Source organism: Leptinotarsa decemlineata, unplaced genomic scaffold (assembly GCF_025532065.1).
Source record: "Leptinotarsa decemlineata unplaced genomic scaffold, Ldec_3_MD MMD2_tig00000882_RagTag_RagTag, whole genome shotgun sequence".
NCBI lineage: Eukaryota > Metazoa > Arthropoda > Insecta > Coleoptera > Chrysomelidae > Leptinotarsa > Leptinotarsa decemlineata.
This window is the reverse complement of record NW_027412556.1, coordinates 20,361,000-20,378,703: the sequence shown is the minus strand read 5'-3', so window position 1 is coordinate 20,378,703 and position 17,704 is coordinate 20,361,000. Positions and strand designations below refer to the sequence as shown.

The window sequence follows — 17,704 nt, the reverse complement described above, 5'->3', positions numbered from 1 at the left end:
TTAAGGAAGAAAATTTTAGAAAAGTTACATACTAGTCATTTGGGTAAAGAAAAAACAAAAAATAGAGCAAGAGAGATATTATATTGGCCAGGCATGACCCGGGAAATAGAAAATGTTGTTGCTAACTGTACAGCATGTGCTATGTATAGTAAAGGAAATCCTTCAGAACCTCTAAAACAACATGAAATTCCGAAAAGACCTTGGCAAAAAGTTGCTTTAGATTTTTTCGAAATTGAAGGAAAACATTATATTTGTATAGTAGATTATTATTCTAAATATCCAGAGATTGTTAGATTAGATTCGTTGACTTCAATAGCAGTGATTACTCAGCTTAAAAATATTTTTGCTCGTCAGGGCATCCCAGAGGTTCTAGTTTCAGATAATGGACCACAACTAACCTCAAATGAATTCAGATGTTTTGCAAATGAATGGGACTTTATTCATCTTACATCAAGCCCAAAACATCCGAGATCAAACGGGTTAGTAGAGAGAACTATACAGACTGTGAAAAATATTTTCAAAAAATGTGAAGTGGCAAAAAAATGATCCTTTTTTAGCATTATTGGAGCTAAGAAATACTCCTCTGTATAATAAAATATATTCACCTACACAATTATTAAATAATAGATCTTTGAGAAGTATTTTACCTGTTGCAGATCATCATTTAAAACCAGTTAATATCAAAAGGAACTATTTTAAAAATTTTCTTGAAAAAAGACAAAAAAGTCAAAAATATTATTATGATAAGAGAACAAAAAATTTGCCAAAACTAAAAAAAAATGAAATAGTTTATGTAAAAACAAATTCTAAAAATATTCCTGGAGAAGTAATAGGTAAAAATTCCAGACATAGATCGTATGACATAAAATTGGCCGATAATAACAGACAAATTGTTAGAAATAGGAAATATCTCATAACTCGTGGAACTTACAAAAATAAGCATGTAAATAATTCTTTCAATAACAATTATACTCCAAAGGTAGATTTATATTCAGATGATGACAGTGATTCTGTAGAAAATCGAACCTCTGAAAATGAGAATACATTGAATTGTTCCACTCCAATTTCAACAAATAATGATTATGTTACTAAGTACGGTAGGCTTATCAAGCCTCCGCAGAGACTAATGGTTGGTTGTTTGGGGTAGTATGAAGATATTGTATAGGATAGTTTAAGTAGGGTAAAAACAAAAAATATAAAAATAGAAATTTAAAGGAGGGGATGTAATAGTTATCATAAAATATAATATCTTCAACCTATTTTACTGTACTAATGTTTCCCAAAGAAACAAACAGCATGCATGTTTTTTATACTTTTATATATTCGCGGACCAGTCCTCAATAAACAGTTCTCTAGCAAAGGTCGTATGATTTAAAACCTTTACAGAAGGATCTTTAGTATCAAAATAATATTCTCAACTCTGATGATCCGGGTAAAACTGCCTGGAAAGTAATATCCGAAATGAACAATAAAAACAAAATAGGACACAAAAATATCAATGTGTTCTACAATGATATAAAAGTGGAAAACCCAGTTATTGTATAAGATTTGCTCAATAACTTTTTTAAAATGTCCCGCTAGAACTTAAAGAAAAGATCACCCAGTCAAATACTGCAGTAAACAACACCCAAGAAATTCTTATACCTTCTCTATTTCTCAGACTGTTTTCACCTAAGGAATTATTTAGTCTGCTCAGTGACAGGCTGAAAAATAAAACATCCGCAGGTCCAGATGAAATACTCACTTTCGTTTTGAAAAAAGTTATGAATGTTATAATAGAACCTTTGACCTTTTTATTAAATCTTTCATTGGAAAATTTATAAAAAACATTGTCCCGATTACATGGAAAATTCTAGACCAATAACGATTTGCAGTAGTTTCTCGGAAGTTTTCGAATATGGATTTTTGGACAGGCTGATGAATTTTATCAATGAGCATATTTTGACAAATAGCCAGCACGGTTTTCGATCTGGTAAATCAACAACTAGCGCAATCTATGATTTCTATGACAATTTCATAAACCATATAGAACAAGAAGAGGTCCCAATGGGCATTTTTTGTGACCTGAGTCGAGCTTTAGACTGTGTGGACCACGAAATCAATCAATCTAGAATCTTCCAAGTAGTTATACGGTTTTAATCATTTTAACGTATCCATAATGTTCCAAAGTAGCTATAAGTTTTTACTAAAAAATCATCTGTATCATAAATTATTTTTTAATGTCTATACTCTTGCAAGTTGCACACCTGTTAGCAATACAAGAAACGGAAACCCTTCCACGCACAACCAAATCGATTTAAATGGAATTCATCCTGCCCTTGTTTATTGTCTGATGTAACGTAATGTTCATTGTATTTTATATTTTGAGATTGCCAATAAACATTAATATTTGTGGAAATTTTACGCTTCGTCAAAAATGAACAAACCTGTTCTGTAGGAGTGACCAATAATTGTCACGATTGGTACTCCTACCAAAAATTTGGATTTTTTCAACGGGAGCTTAAAAGTTTGATAATGAATATAATATCAAAAACTATTCGTTGTTAATGATGTTATGTGTTTGCGTAGCTCCATATCTCAATAGATATTCATTCTAGTGTGTAGTGATATATATTGATCGACAGAAAATCTTGAACTCTATGCATTGATGCTGTTAGTTGTTTCCAAATTTCGATATGTTTCTTTTTTTAATACATTACTGTACGATATCGTTGACTGATTTTTGGCTGAGTTTTGTTTATTCGTGTGTAAAAAAACGCCGTTCGGTCAGCTTATGAAAACGAAATGAAAATACTTTATCCCCAAAAATATTTTGTTTAAAAATTACCTCATTCCATTTCATCGAGTAAGAGATATTTGGTGTTGAATAAATGTTTTTTGACATAAATTTTACTTTGAACGCTGAATCACACGGTATGAATCCAAACAACCCTATATTTTTTTGAATCGTTTTGCCCAAGAATATAAATTAAGTGAAAATATCCGGAGTATTTTACTCAAAAAATATCATTGGACACCCTGTATATTAGTAATGATCATTGAAACATAGGTTTCATTGATCTTTACAACTCTACTCTGATTTTTTTTAATGGCTAAGAGAGCTGCTTCCTTCCACCCAACTATCGGTGACACTCCCTGTATGGTATTTGTCATGTTTAGGAATCGTAGTCACAGTATTTCTGTATACAGTAGTTTCACTCAGCGTCGGTCCCTTTGATGTCGCTGTCCAGGAGTTTCATTTTTTATAATGATGACGTATTTGACACTAATGACATTTCTCCCTACTACAATCTCAACCAAAGCGTGTATACACTGCTCAACATAACAACTATTCATATAAACTGCTCAAAAAAACCAGTCTATGAAAACCATGTTGGGCACCTGAGAAAATTGTACGAATGATAATTTTGCATTTGTGTAATATTGAAGTAACCCAGATCATTTGGGCAATGATGAACTAAGTTTCAAGTAGATTTTAAAAATTCATGGAATCGGCAGATGTTCATATTCGAATGTGACAAAATATATTTTCATTTCAACAAGAAAAAAGACAAGATAAAGAACGTGTTTTTTTATTCATGAACCATGGTACGAATCCATGCGAAATTTCTTTGTAGTGATTTTTGGGGCCAAATATAGCATATTCATTTATTGATTGGAGAATTCAAGATGGCGGACAAGTTTGCCGATTCGATTATATTAAGGACCAATTATTAAAAATATTCCTAATAGAATTCATCACCCAAGATTAAGGAATCTGTAGAGCCTATTCCTTCTGAATTATGTAGTTACTATTCAGGACTTGAAGAAGTAAAAAAGTAATTAAGTATGTAGTGTTCAATCATACAAAAATAATTTTTTTGTATGTATGTACTAACTATAAATGTATGTGAGAGTTTTCGGAGTCGGAAGTTATGAATTATTTACACTGTAAGATAATAGGTTGTTTTGCTGCTTCCAGCTTTTATCCAAGTAAAAATTGATAATAAAATCACTGACAAGTCCAAATTCATTTTGACTATACCATTATATATGTTTTCCGACAGAAAGCAACTACTTCTTTAGCTAATAACTCGACATATATTGACAAATGTTGATATTTGAATCTATACAAGTCTAGATGTCTAATCAACCCCGAAAAGTTGCTGCGTAGATTAAAAACAGTTATTCTAAATGAAACATGTCCTATTAGTCAGCAACTTCTTATATAATGTAAATTTGACTATCAAAAATACCTTACGACTGTTAACCTTTCGGAATCCAAGTCGCCTCAGACATAATTGCAAAGATTCTCACTTTGAAGAAACAACTTTGCAAGAGCTCTCTAGGACAAATAGTGGGACTTCGCCTGATTCGAACAAGGAACCAACTGCGAACCGTTTTGAAGTGTTCCTCATCAGTGCAGACCATGCTATCACGGTTGTATACACACAGGGACTCGGCACAGTATAGTTATATAAGTATACTGTGGACTCGGTATTCCTCGTAGACAGCTCTTGCAGAGTTGTTCCTTCAAAGAAACGAATAAAAGTATATGCAACAAAACTTAGAACACGTGAAAACTACGAAATAAACAAAAATCACAGTATTTTATAGGTTATGATTGCATTTTGCACTGTAGCCAATGTGACAATTATCGTTATCCGACATAATATTGTAGATTTGCCAAAATGATCATTTTCGAATAAAATACGTGGAATATTTCTAAGAACCAACGTCTCATCCAGTAATATTCCAGCAATCAGAATTTTATGGAATAAGAGACCACCTTTAACATTTTTTCACGAGTTGTAAAATAATGTACCACAGTAGGTTGGGTGAAACCCATGAAATTCGACAACTATGGAAGGTTTGCATGCCTGTCTTAAACTCGTCGTTTGCGCAGACCTAAGACATCGACGCGTGGGTCTGCGCGTAGGAAAATTCAAACCACAAATCAGCCTTTATGAAATTACTGTATACAAAATACTGTGTCGTAGTCATGGTCATTGTCTGTGAAAACACGAACATGTGTAGTGAAACTCATGCGCAACCTTCAGATCTTCAATAGTGTGTAACAACGAAAACAGAACCGAGCCGTTTTTGAATATAAAAAGTAAGATTTTCAAAAAGAGCTCGGACACGTCGATTTCTAATCAAAGGAGGACACCTTTCAGACTAATCAGATTTTTTGTAGTACCCCCTCGGAGGGGTGCGTCCGACGACTCTTATTTAGAAAGGGAAAGTAAGTCGAGTGGCACCTTGTTTTAAAGGTCTTTCGAAAACCTTTACATCTCTGTTGAAAGAAAATTTTTGTAACGATTAGTTTTCGAGATAATTTGAAGATTTAAAGGCATTTTTATTGAGTTCAACTCTTTTTAAAGGTACATTTGAGGCACATTTTACGTTCAGAACTTCCATAAAAAAAAAAATTTTGATTTTAATGAGAACCTGCTAATACGTGTACATTTGATTTCGTAAAAAAGTAAGAATTATTTGTTTATTACGAGGAAATTTTTTCGGGGGATGGGGTTGGTTACCACCAACATTTTAGGTGAATTGAGTGGCACCTCCTTATGAAGGTTGCCTTTTCACGTGCATATTTTATGCTTCTGATAAAAAAGTGAGTCATACTACACAACGAATACAACCTGCTGATTTCCTTGAATGCTGATGACACAAAAAAGTTTAAAAAACTGTTTTAGGGTTAATAAATCCCAATAATTGTTTTTAAAGCACACTCAAAAAAAGTAACACCTAATAAGGGTAACTCACATAGGAAATTTGGAGAAAATGTTCAAAATGTGCGCCATTTTGCTTCATGCAACAATAAAGATTTTGTTTGAATTTTGCTCTTACATTATTCAACATCTCAAGAGTTATAGCTCGGCATTCATCAATAATTCTACGACGTAATTCATTCAAATTGACTGGCTATGTAGAATCAACTTTAGACTTTAAATATCCCCACAAAAAGTAGTCCAGTGGTGTTAAATCTGGTGATCGTGCTGGCCATTCAATTTGACCTCTTCTGCCAATCCATTGTCCTTCAAAATGATTATTCAAAAAATTTCGAACCTGCTGGGAATAATGGGGTGGTGCACCGTCTTGTTGAAAATGAATAAATTCATATTGAAATCTTGGATCCTGTTCAATTATTTCAACTATACGAGGTTGTGAATAAGAATCACCGGTTAAATTTCCATCAATGAAAAATGGACCTATAATATGATTGCCCAATATTCCGGCCCAGACATTCAACTTTTGGGGATGTTGGGTATGTATTTCTGCGTATTGTCTTGGGTTTTCATCCGACCAATAACGGCAATTGTGACGGTTCACGCAACCATTTATATGAAATGAGTTTTTGTCCGAAAAACAGATGTTATAAAGCAGTTCGGGATTTTGCATTAATCTCTCACTCATGCCCTCACAAAACTCCTGTCTTCGGTCAAAATCATCTTCTTGAGTTCATGGCTTATTCCGGCCATTGCTGATAAACCTCTGGTACTTAACCTGGGATTGGCGATGACTTGACCAATCACTCCAATGGCATTATCGTCATTCACTACCTTTCTCTGAACATTTCTTTTCTTATTCAAAACCGAACCTGTCACCCTGAATTTTGTGCCCAAATCCAGAACGTGATTTCTGCTTAGGTGTATACCAGGGTTTTGCTCGTTGAATAAAATTGATGTTCTATTAGCATTTTGGTTGTTGCCAAAAAATAAAGTAATAACTGAAACTCTTTCAGCAGTAGTGTAAGGCATTTTTGAACAAATAACAATACACGAACCGTTTAAACAAAACAATCGAACGATGTACTAATGAAAATTGGAAGAAGAGGAGTGGGTATTGATTTTAAAAAAAGGATTTTATTTAACAAAAAACTGATAAGAAGAACTGCTCGGAAAAATTTTTATTTAGGCATACAAGTTACCGAGTGGTCTGTCTAATGTATTATTAACATGGCAATTTCAACTTCAAATTATCTTGAAAACTAATCGTTACAAAAAGTTTCTTTTAACAGAATTGTGAAGGGATTCGAAAGATCTTTAAAACGAGGGTCGTCGGACGCACCCCTCCGAGGAGGTACGTACTACAAAAATTCAGATTAGTCTGAAAGGTGTCCCCCTTTAATTAGAAATTGACGTGTCCGAGCTTCTTTCGAAAATCTTACTTTTCATATTCAAAAACGGATCTGTTAAGTTTTTGTTGTTACACACTGTGTATTGAGTATTGAGTGTATTCCTTGTTGAAATTTTGTTTTCATAACAGTATAGGATGAAACCCATTAGAAAAGGAGGAGAATGTAATAGAAATGAAAGTTAAGATAAATTACGGGCGATCTGAGTTCGGGAAGTGGAAGGAAGTGAGTTTTTAAGGGTAAAAAATGGTTATCTCGATATCCGGCAAAACTACAAGTCCTATGGAAAAAAAGTTAGGAAGCATTTACTACTTTTGTCTTCACAATGTTTTCCCATAACCTCAAAATTTATGTGAAAAATTCAAATAACCAAGTTTATGGTTTTTTCTCTTTTTCAAATTATCTTTTGAACGAAATTTGATGAAAACTCATTTTTCTATATCCCAAACACACTGTGATTCATTTGATTTGAAATATTTATTTTTTTTCACTTAATATCGAAAAAGCACCCTAATTTTCAATTAAAAATTCTCGTGTCAAAATATCAGCTTTTTTCAAGAAGTCGGTGTGCTTTTTGTTCGCTAAAATCTACTTTTTGATACTGTGAAAACAAATATACATTACTATAATAAATGTTCTCAAAAAAAGGCAAAAAATCGAACAAAACTCGATTTCGATTTTTTTATCATCATGTACAATTTCATCAAAATAATGTGATGTTGTCAATTTTATTCAGTTAAAAAAGTTATTTATCAAATTTTGATTCTATTCATATCTTAGAAAATCTCATAAAATTTAAATATACATGTAAATCGTACTATTGAATTTAGATACTTCATTCTGATTACGTTATTAATTATAATATTTTTGAAAACGTTATTTTTGTTATTTATAAAAACCTAATCTTGAATTTCAATAACTTTTTCATTAGTGTTTGTCTCTTTGATGGCATTTCTTCACCGTTAGATTCAACAAACCTTTTCAATTCTAGTTGATCTTCGAAATCTTCTAGACCATCACCTTCTTCGTCTCCAATATTATTTTATTTTATTATTCTGTTCTCGTTTTTCTCGTTAGAATATATTCTTTGCATAAATGGTATTTTTGTATGGTTTTTGATAATATTGTCTGAGGTTTTTCTACGACTAACATTCTTCTCTTTTAGTTGAAGTAGACGCTGGTACTATTGTGGCAGTAACTAATTTTTCAATTTCGAGATACTTAACCATCAAAGACAATATAGCTGCTTGCTGCGTAAAATTTTCCTACATAGCGTAAATATTTATTCATGATTTCTGCCAAATTACTTTGTGCAGTAAAAATCCATCGCCGACGACATGCACCATGCCATCAGATTACGTTGGTCTTTTCACAGTTACAAATAATTCATAGAATTGAGATTTTAAATTTTTCCTGAGGCCATTTTCTGTAAAAAATGAGAGTGGAAAAGGTGCAATCTCATGTTATTAATAAGTTTCCATTTTTTTTCCGCCGATCGTTAACGATATCCTTTGAAATTGCAATAATGGATCGATGGCTATAATATCTCCGGAAGATTGAACAGATTTCAGAGTTTGTTTTTCTTTTTATGCCAAAATTCATTCCAATAATGTTTATCAATATAACATGGAATCTTTCTTGAGTAATTGAAGTGTGAATTTTGATAAATAGCTCAAAATTGTACCTTATGATTTAAAAAAAATGAATTCAGGTTTTTTCGATTTTTTGCATTTTCTGAGAACATTTACAATAGTGATGTATATTCTTTTACAACATCAGCAAGTAGAGATTTCATCGAAAACAAAGCATACCAACTTTTTGAAAAAGCTGATATTTTAACGCAAGAATTTTCGATTGAAAATTAGGGATAGTAAGTCAAAATAAGGTGGAAAGTAAATATTCTGAATTAAATAAATTACAGTTTATTTGGGGCATGAAAGTTTTCACCAAATTTCGTAGGATTTTTTTTTAAAGATAGCAATAAAAAAACAAAGATTTGATTATTTGAATTTTTCACATACATTTTGAGGTTATGTAGAAAAATTGTAAATACAAAAGTTGTAATTTTTTTTCATAGGACTTATAGTTTTACCGGAAATCGGGATAAATCATTTTTACCCTTAAAAACTAACCCCCTTCCACTTTCCCAAATTAAATCACCGCAATTTGTTTTTCCTTTCATTTTTACCATATTTCCCTCCTTTTCTAATGGGTTCCGTGATACTATTATTTTTTTCATTTTTTGAAGATTTCAGCCTCGGTGTATACCCCCCTATAGCTCTTCGGTTCGATGCTTTTATTATATTTTTTTATTAATTCATATGTATTCCATGTATTGTTTCTGTTTATAGAATACATTATTTTCTCATCACATACTATATGTATGATACACATCATTTCCATTTGAGAAGTTTCAAAAATTATCTCGAGGACGTAAATCAAATTACTTCTCAAATTGGATACTTGAGGAAGCTGTTACCAAATTTAACGAACTTTTAGCGTGCTTAGCACAATGATGATAGTGTCTTAATAGTTGTACAGATTCAATCCATAACGTGACTTCTCAGCACGATTCATGCAGATCTTGAGAGTAATAAGTTTCGTAACGCTTCAAAGCCCTCTCACGAAAGGAAAATATGACGAATGAAACTCACAAAAATATGAAAATTCACAATTTCCAAGCAAACTCTATCGTGTTTGTTGGCGCATGAAACGGATAAATCCTCCTGTTATGAACGTGAGGTGCATGGTATTGAAGTTTCTTCTCCTACTCATTTTCATGTTTTGAACATCAAAAGTCTATATATTTGTTATCATATTTGATGAGCATGTGATCTTTCTTGAAGAACAAAACCACCAAAATAACACACAGTATCTCTATGAATTATTGGTCGAGTATTATATATCTAAGTAATTAATTGACACTATTCAACATAATAATCATCTAAAAGGAAGGAATTTTTGTTCATGTATGTAAATATGTGTTGAACATGTTATAGAGTAGGAAAACAACATGTGGAAATCAGACCATTCAGTTGAGAAAAATTGTAGAACCTTCAATCATAACACTCGATGACAACGTACATTCATTAGAAAGTAGGCATACGAGTAGAAAATATGTCAGAGTATAAAATGGTTGTAATTTAGAAGTAACTTTCAGTTTACGCTTGAGGAAGCATCTCATCTCTCATCTCATCTTTCGTTTGCGAACCGCTTGCGTTGCAAAAATAGGGTGGACCTGGTAAAGTATTATAAATCCGCCAATATCTGCTGTGACGAATTGAGCACGCTGTAAAAGCGTTTTGCATTTATAACTTTTGACTATTAGGAAACAGTATAGGAAAAATAAAAACAGTTGAATGAAATTTTTATTTGCTTTTGCATCTCAATTGTGGCAAAAATAGTTCAAAAAATAATGGAATAAAAAATGGTGTTTCCGATACTCAGTTTGGATTCAGAAAGAATTGAGTACACAAGAAGTTTTTTGTCTCCTTACATCAAAAATATCGGAGAGTTTCGAGAATTCTAAATCATCTCTTTCTATATTTTTAGACATTGCCAAGGGTTTTGACAAAGGGAATCACATAACTGAAACTCATTAATACTATACATTAATACACACGCGACACGTCCTTCGCTCCTTCATTCACTTAACTGAGGTCATTAAGAAAGTGGATACTACTGAAAGTACCCCAAATTATACAATATTTTTATCAAATCTGATATCTCAAGAGGCTCGTACAGAGGCGGTTAATCGAAAAAATTCCACCTGAGACCGACCAGAAGGTAATTCGACTGAGAAATTTAATCATAAACCCTCTTGGGAAAACTAATAGAACTACAATCAGTGCTACCTCGAACATAATCCCTGTGTAATGTTCGTAATAACAATGGAGACGAGATAAACCCATATATTGAATCGCAGAGGTGAAAATTTGTTCAACTCGAACACGTATCATTGCTACTACGTGCTCTTTGTGCTGTGTAAATAAATTTTCAAAATCGTTCGATATCATTACAGAAACATTTTTTCATGAATTGTGTGTCCGAATTAGATTTCTTTCAATTATAGTTGCTTTGTGGCCTGAGAATAATCAGTCGCGGAGGAAAAAAAAGATATTTTGAAATCTCCATACCAGGATTCGTTTGATTATTAACATAATATTCATATTTGTAGTATTATTATATGCATCTGCAAATGATTTCTATACAAGATACGCAGGTAACAACTGTCTGATAAATGAAATCAATTTTATAGTTTGGGAAAAGTAGTGAAATGGCTGGTATAGAAGTAAACATGAAGACTATCTCTATACAGGGCGTTCCAACGAAAATTTGACCCCCTGTAAGTTAGAAACGGATGTGTAATCAAAAATTTCGAAGGACACATCAATTTTTGTTTCTAGGTAGACTAATTCTGATATGGAAATCATACCCGAAACTTCACCCCGCTGCGGCCAGCAACTACACCTCTATTTTTTCAATGGCATGGGGGGTCGAGTAATACATGATTTGAAAGGTCTTTTGTCCTTTTAATACTTCTGTAATTTTTTAACAAATCGATTCATTTGTTATTGAGAAATTAAGTGTTGAACGTTCTCGAGAGTAGACTGTATTATTGTATGGAACTAGGTGGAGGTCATTTTAAATAATTTTTTCGTTGATTTTGTTTCCACTGATATTATTTGTTGTTGATTTATTCATCAAAATGAACGACAGCGTATTTTCGTTTTTCCTCAAATAAAACGTTCAACATTTAATTTCTCAATAACGAATGAACCAATTACGAAAAAAATTACAGAAGGAAGAGAGGGATAAAAGACCTTTCAAATGATGTTTCAGTCGACCCCCCATGCCGTCGAAAGAAATGAAAAAATAAGGGAGTACTTGCTGACCGCAGGGGGGGGTGAAGTTTCGGGTATGATTTCCATATCAGAATCAGTTCCCTTAGAAATGAAAACTGACGTGTTCTTTGAAATATTCTATTACACGTCCGTTTATGACTTACAGGGGGTGTTAAGTTTTCGTTGGAACGTCCTGTATACAAATATTGAAAGAGGAAAGTTGTATCAGATGTAAATAGTCTAATCAACAAGTTCAAAAACATGAAAAATTAAGATAAAGGTCCTGAAAATATGAGTGATAGCTCATTCGATTCGGAATCACCTCCAGAAAAATGTTTTTGAAGGATTTTACAGGTAAAAAATTGCAATTGTTATTAACCAATTAAGTTAAAAAAAATGGTATTTAGTTTTTCGTTAATAACTCAAAAAATATTAATATTTGAGCAATTTAAAAAAAGCTCGTTAAAGAGAAGGAAATTCTCGATAAAAAAGTCCCAACTCCCGAAACTCTAAATTATTTATAATTTTAATTTGACTTTGAAAATAGGGTTCCGTGCGGAGGAAAAGAGGAAGTCCAGGGACACCCTGTATATATATATATATACATATGTATATACATATATATATATATATATATATATATATATATATATATATATATATATATATATATATATATATATATATATATATATAAAAGATGAATAGATTAGTACTTTTTGATCATTCCCATATTGATTTCAATTTAAGAGCCACCGGTATACAGCTGTTTCAGCCTATTGGGCATCGTCAGTACCGGGCAGGCGGTCCTCGATTGAAGACAAAATGAGAAAAAACCAAGAAAGTACTTGATAAAAATAGCTGCGTAAACGCAAGCGAAACATAAGTGGAACCACCTATTGGTGTGACACCCAAGTCAACTTGCCAAGTTTTTATGTCAGTGTTGGTGGTTTGACCAATCAACCGACAACTGCGGTGGCAGAAATTTGGGAAGCTAACCTGAAATGTCATCGGAAAACGAATCCACATGTTTCTAGAAATGATATGATATCGAGAAAGGTTAATGCAGTCAAGCTGCTGGAAAATAATTCCATGAAAATCAAAAGATGAATAGATTAGTACTTTTTGATCATTCCCATATTGATTTCAATTTAAGAGCCACCGGTATACAGCTGTTTCAGCCTATTGGGCATCGTCAGTACCGGGCAGGCGGTCCTCGATTGAAGACAAAATGAGAAAAAACCAAGAAAGTACTTGATAAAAATAGCTGCGTAAACGCAAGCGAAACATAAGTGGAACCACCTATTGGTGTGACACCCAAGTCAACTTGCCAAGTTTTTTATGTCAGTGTTGGTGGTTTGACCAATCAACCGACAACTGCGGTGGCAGAAATTTGGGAAGCTAACCTGAAATGTCATCGGAAAACGAATCCACATGTTTCTAGAAATGATATGATATCGAGAAAGGTTAATGCAGTCAAGCTGCTGGAAAATAATTCCATGAAAATCAAAAGATGAATAGATTAGTACTTTTTGATCATTCCCATATTGATTTCAATTTAAGAGCCACCGGTATACAGCTGTTTCAGCCTATTGGGCATCGTCAGTACCGGGCAGGCGGTCCTCGATTGAAGACAAAATGAGAAAAAACCAAGAAAGTACTTGATAAAAATAGCTGCGTAAACGCAAGCGAAACATAAGTGGAACCACCTATTGGTGTGACACCCAAGTCAACTTGCCAAGTTTTTATGTCAGTGTTGGTGGTTTGACCAATCAACCGACAACTGCGGTGGCAGAAATTTGGGAAGCTAACCTGAAATGTCATCGGAAAACGAATCCACATGTTTCTAGAAATGATATGATATCGAGAAAGGTTAATGCAGTCAAGCTGCTGGAAAATAATTCCATGAAAATCAAAAGATGAATAGATTAGTACTTTTTGATCATTCCCATATTGATTTCAATTTAAGAGCCACCGGTATACAGCTGTTTCAGCCTATTGGGCATCGTCAGTACCGGGCAGGCGGTCCTCGATTGAAGACAAAATGAGAAAAAACCAAGAAAGTACTTGATAAAAATAGCTGCGTAAACGCAAGCGAAACATAAGTGGAACCACCTATTGGTGTGACACCCAAGTCAACTTGCCAAGTTTTTATGTCAGTGTTGGTGGTTTGACCAATCAACCGACAACTGCGGTGGCAGAAATTTGGGAAGCTAACCTGAAATGTCATCGGAAAACGAATCCACATGTTTCTAGAAATGATATGATATCGAGAAAGGTTAATGCAGTCAAGCTGCTGGAAAATAATTCCATGAAAATCAAAAGATGAATAGATTAGTACTTTTTGATCATTCCCATATTGATTTCAATTTAAGAGCCACCGGTATACAGCTGTTTCAGCCTATTGGGCATCGTCAGTACCGGGCAGGCGGTCCTCGATTGAAGACAAAATGAGAAAAAACCAAGAAAGTACTTGATAAAAATAGCTGCGTAAACGCAAGCGAAACATAAGTGGAACCACCTATTGGTGTGACACCCAAGTCAACTTGCCAAGTTTTTATGTCAGTGTTGGTGGTTTGACCAATCAACCGACAACTGCGGTGGCAGAAATTTGGGAAGCTAACCTGAAATGTCATCGGAAAACGAATCCACATGTTTCTAGAAATGATATGATATCGAGAAAGGTTAATGCAGTCAAGCTGCTGGAAAATAATTCCATGAAAATCAAAAGATGAATAGATTAGTACTTTTTGATCATTCCCATATTGATTTCAATTTAAGAGCCACCGGTATACAGCTGTTTCAGCCTATTGGGCATCGTCAGTACCGGGCAGGCGGTCCTCGATTGAAGACAAAATGAGAAAAAACCAAGAAAGTACTTGATAAAAATAGCTGCGTAAACGCAAGCGAAACATAAGTGGAACCACCTATTGGTGTGACACCCAAGTCAACTTGCCAAGTTTTTATGTCAGTGTTGGTGGTTTGACCAATCAACCGACAACTGCGGTGGCAGAAATTTGGGAAGCTAACCTGAAATGTCATCGGAAAACGAATCCACATGTTTCTAGAAATGATATGATATCGAGAAAGGTTAATGCAGTCAAGCTGCTGGAAAATAATTCCATATAATATATATATATGTATATATATATTATACATATAATACATATATGTATATGTATATGTATATATATATATATATATATATATGTATATATATATATATATGTATATGTATATGTATATACATACATATGTATATACATATATACATATATATATATATATATATATATATATATATATATATATATATATATATATATATATATATATATATATATAATTCCTTGGAGTTATTTGGGATAGCAGCGAAGCGCAAGTGTACTCTTATAACATTATATTTCCAATATTTCGACAATGGTTATTGTCATCATCAGGGAGCTAAGATGATAGATTTTGAATTAATACAGAACTAAGTTAACAGACGGATACTTACAATGTTAGTGAGATTGGTCGCATGTGAGTTGAGTTAAAATTAAAATATGAAAGTTGTGATCATGATAAAAACACATAACAACTGTAAAATTACAAGACATATGAAGTAAGTGAAAGCTACAAATATAAAAGTTAAATGAGGAATATTCATAAAATGTTTTTTTTTTTTAAATTTGAGAAAGAACGTGGTGATCTTAGGTTAGAAACACATCACTTGTCAATTTATTAAATTTTGAAGAAGAAGTAGACTTGGCATTTGCCGATGGTGCAATTAATCAAAGAGTTACAGTTGCCTCCAGAAGAAAGAGTTTTGTTGTATAATTTTTGTTAATAAGTTGATAAATGAATTTAAGTAATGTCAAATGAGATGTCTTTGAAGGAATTCCAATTTTTGTCTATAAAAAGTAAATAGGAATATATTTCACTTAAATGTTGTAAGTCTGTTTTTTTATTCAGACAATTTTGTGATTGCGAAATGTAAGTCATTTCAAGGAATAATCTTTTAGAAACATTCCTCTCTTTGGTCAAAATTTTTACTGAGTTAAAGTCCATTACATGTCCATTATTGTAAACATGTTCACTAAGGGCACACCTTTCTGGATGAAGTCTACAGTCACTTTTGTGTGCAGAAATTCTGTCTTTTAATAATCTGGCAGTCTGACCAATGTATTCAGCACTGCAACTTGTACAAGGGATACTATAAACCACTTGAGATTGAAATTTTTTTGGGATTTTATCTTTTAAGTTTGAAAAAAGGGAATTAATTGTTAAAATAGGTTTGTGTGCAATTTTTATGTTATCAATATTTTTGAAAATTCGTGTGAGTTTTGGTGTAATTTCACTGGTATATGGTAAGGAAGTAAAAAGATAATTATTTATCTGAATTTCATTATTATTATTATTGATATCATTGTCCTGACTTGAAGAGATTGAAGGACGAACGTTATGATCTATTTCATTTGGGGACGTGTTAAACAATATCTTGTTTAATAAGGTTTTTGGATATGAATTTTGTACAAAGAGGTTTAAAAGGATTTTGAAATTTTTTAAGTGGAAGGATGAGTCCGAAATTCTGATAACACGTTGTTTCATCTGTTTGACCAAGTTGACTTTTGTTGATTGTTTATGTAGTGACCAATAGTTCATGTATCTACCTGAACTTATTGGTTTTCTGTGCCAGTCAATAAGTACGGTATTAGTGGAAGTACGAATGAGTCTAGTGTCTAGAAATGGAACACTTTGTTCATCGTCTTCATTTTCGATGGTAAATTTTATATAGGGGTCATAACTATTAAAGATTTCAACGATTTCTGTGACTCCTGTATAGGGAAGGGCGAGAATTATGTCATCGACATATTTTTTTAAGAAAAAAACATGGTAAGGAAGGACATTTAGGACATTGTCTAACAGGTCATCCATTACATAGTTAGCTAGAATGGGGCTTATTTTGGCTCCCATTGGTGTACCAAAATTTTGTTTATATATTTTGTTATTAAAAGAAAAATATGTATTATTGAACAGGAAGGTCAGAAGATGCATGAAGTCATCTTCATGAATATTACAAAAATTACTGATACGATTCCAATTATTATGAATGGCTCTAAGGCAAATATCAAGGTAAACATTACTGAACAGTGAAACCACATCCAAACTGGCTAACACATAATTTTCTGGAAGTTGAATTCTATTGAATTTTGAAGAGACTTCAAAAGAGTCTTTAATGTAATATGGATTGTCATAATCATAAGCCTTTGTCAAAATATCCGTCAAAAAAGATGCCAAAGATTCTGTAGGATTGTTTATAGAGGCAATGATGGGCCTTAAAGATAAAGTAGGTTTATGAATTTTGGGAAGAGCATAAAATTTTGGAATGATACCTGTGTAAGAGGTAAGTTTTTTTTTAGTAATTTCATCTATTTGATTAGTGGTAAAGAGGTTTTTTATAAGGGAATTAGATTTATTTTGGATTTTGAGAGTGGGATCTCTTTGGATGAGTTCATAAGAATTACCATTTTCTATTAGTTCGGAGGATAACTGTATGTATTGTTCTTTTTCCATTATGACAGTGACATTTCCTTTATCGGATCTAGAGACAATTAAATTAGGATTATTTTTTAGAAAAAGTTTTGTTTTTGAATATAAAAAAAATTTTGACCAAAGAGAGGAATGTTTCTAAAAGATTATTCCTTGAAATGACTTACATTTCGCAATCACAAAATTGTCTGAATAAAAAAAC

General features: G+C 32.8%; 1 protein-coding gene and 1 long non-coding RNA gene across 2 annotated transcripts in view; both read right to left on the bottom strand.

The window, feature by feature from the left end:
• The window catches only part of NPFR (Neuropeptide F receptor), a 543,873-nt gene that overhangs the window by 257,915 nt on the left and 268,254 nt on the right, over window positions 1–17,704 (bottom strand). The gene's annotated exons all lie outside the window — the stretch shown is intronic.
• Window positions 15,356–17,604, bottom strand: LOC141482212 (uncharacterized). Its single transcript, XR_012465409.1, has 2 exons — window positions 15,470–17,604; window positions 15,356–15,414 (listed from the first exon to the last, which is right to left on the bottom strand). It is a non-coding gene; the product is annotated as an uncharacterized lncRNA (long non-coding RNA).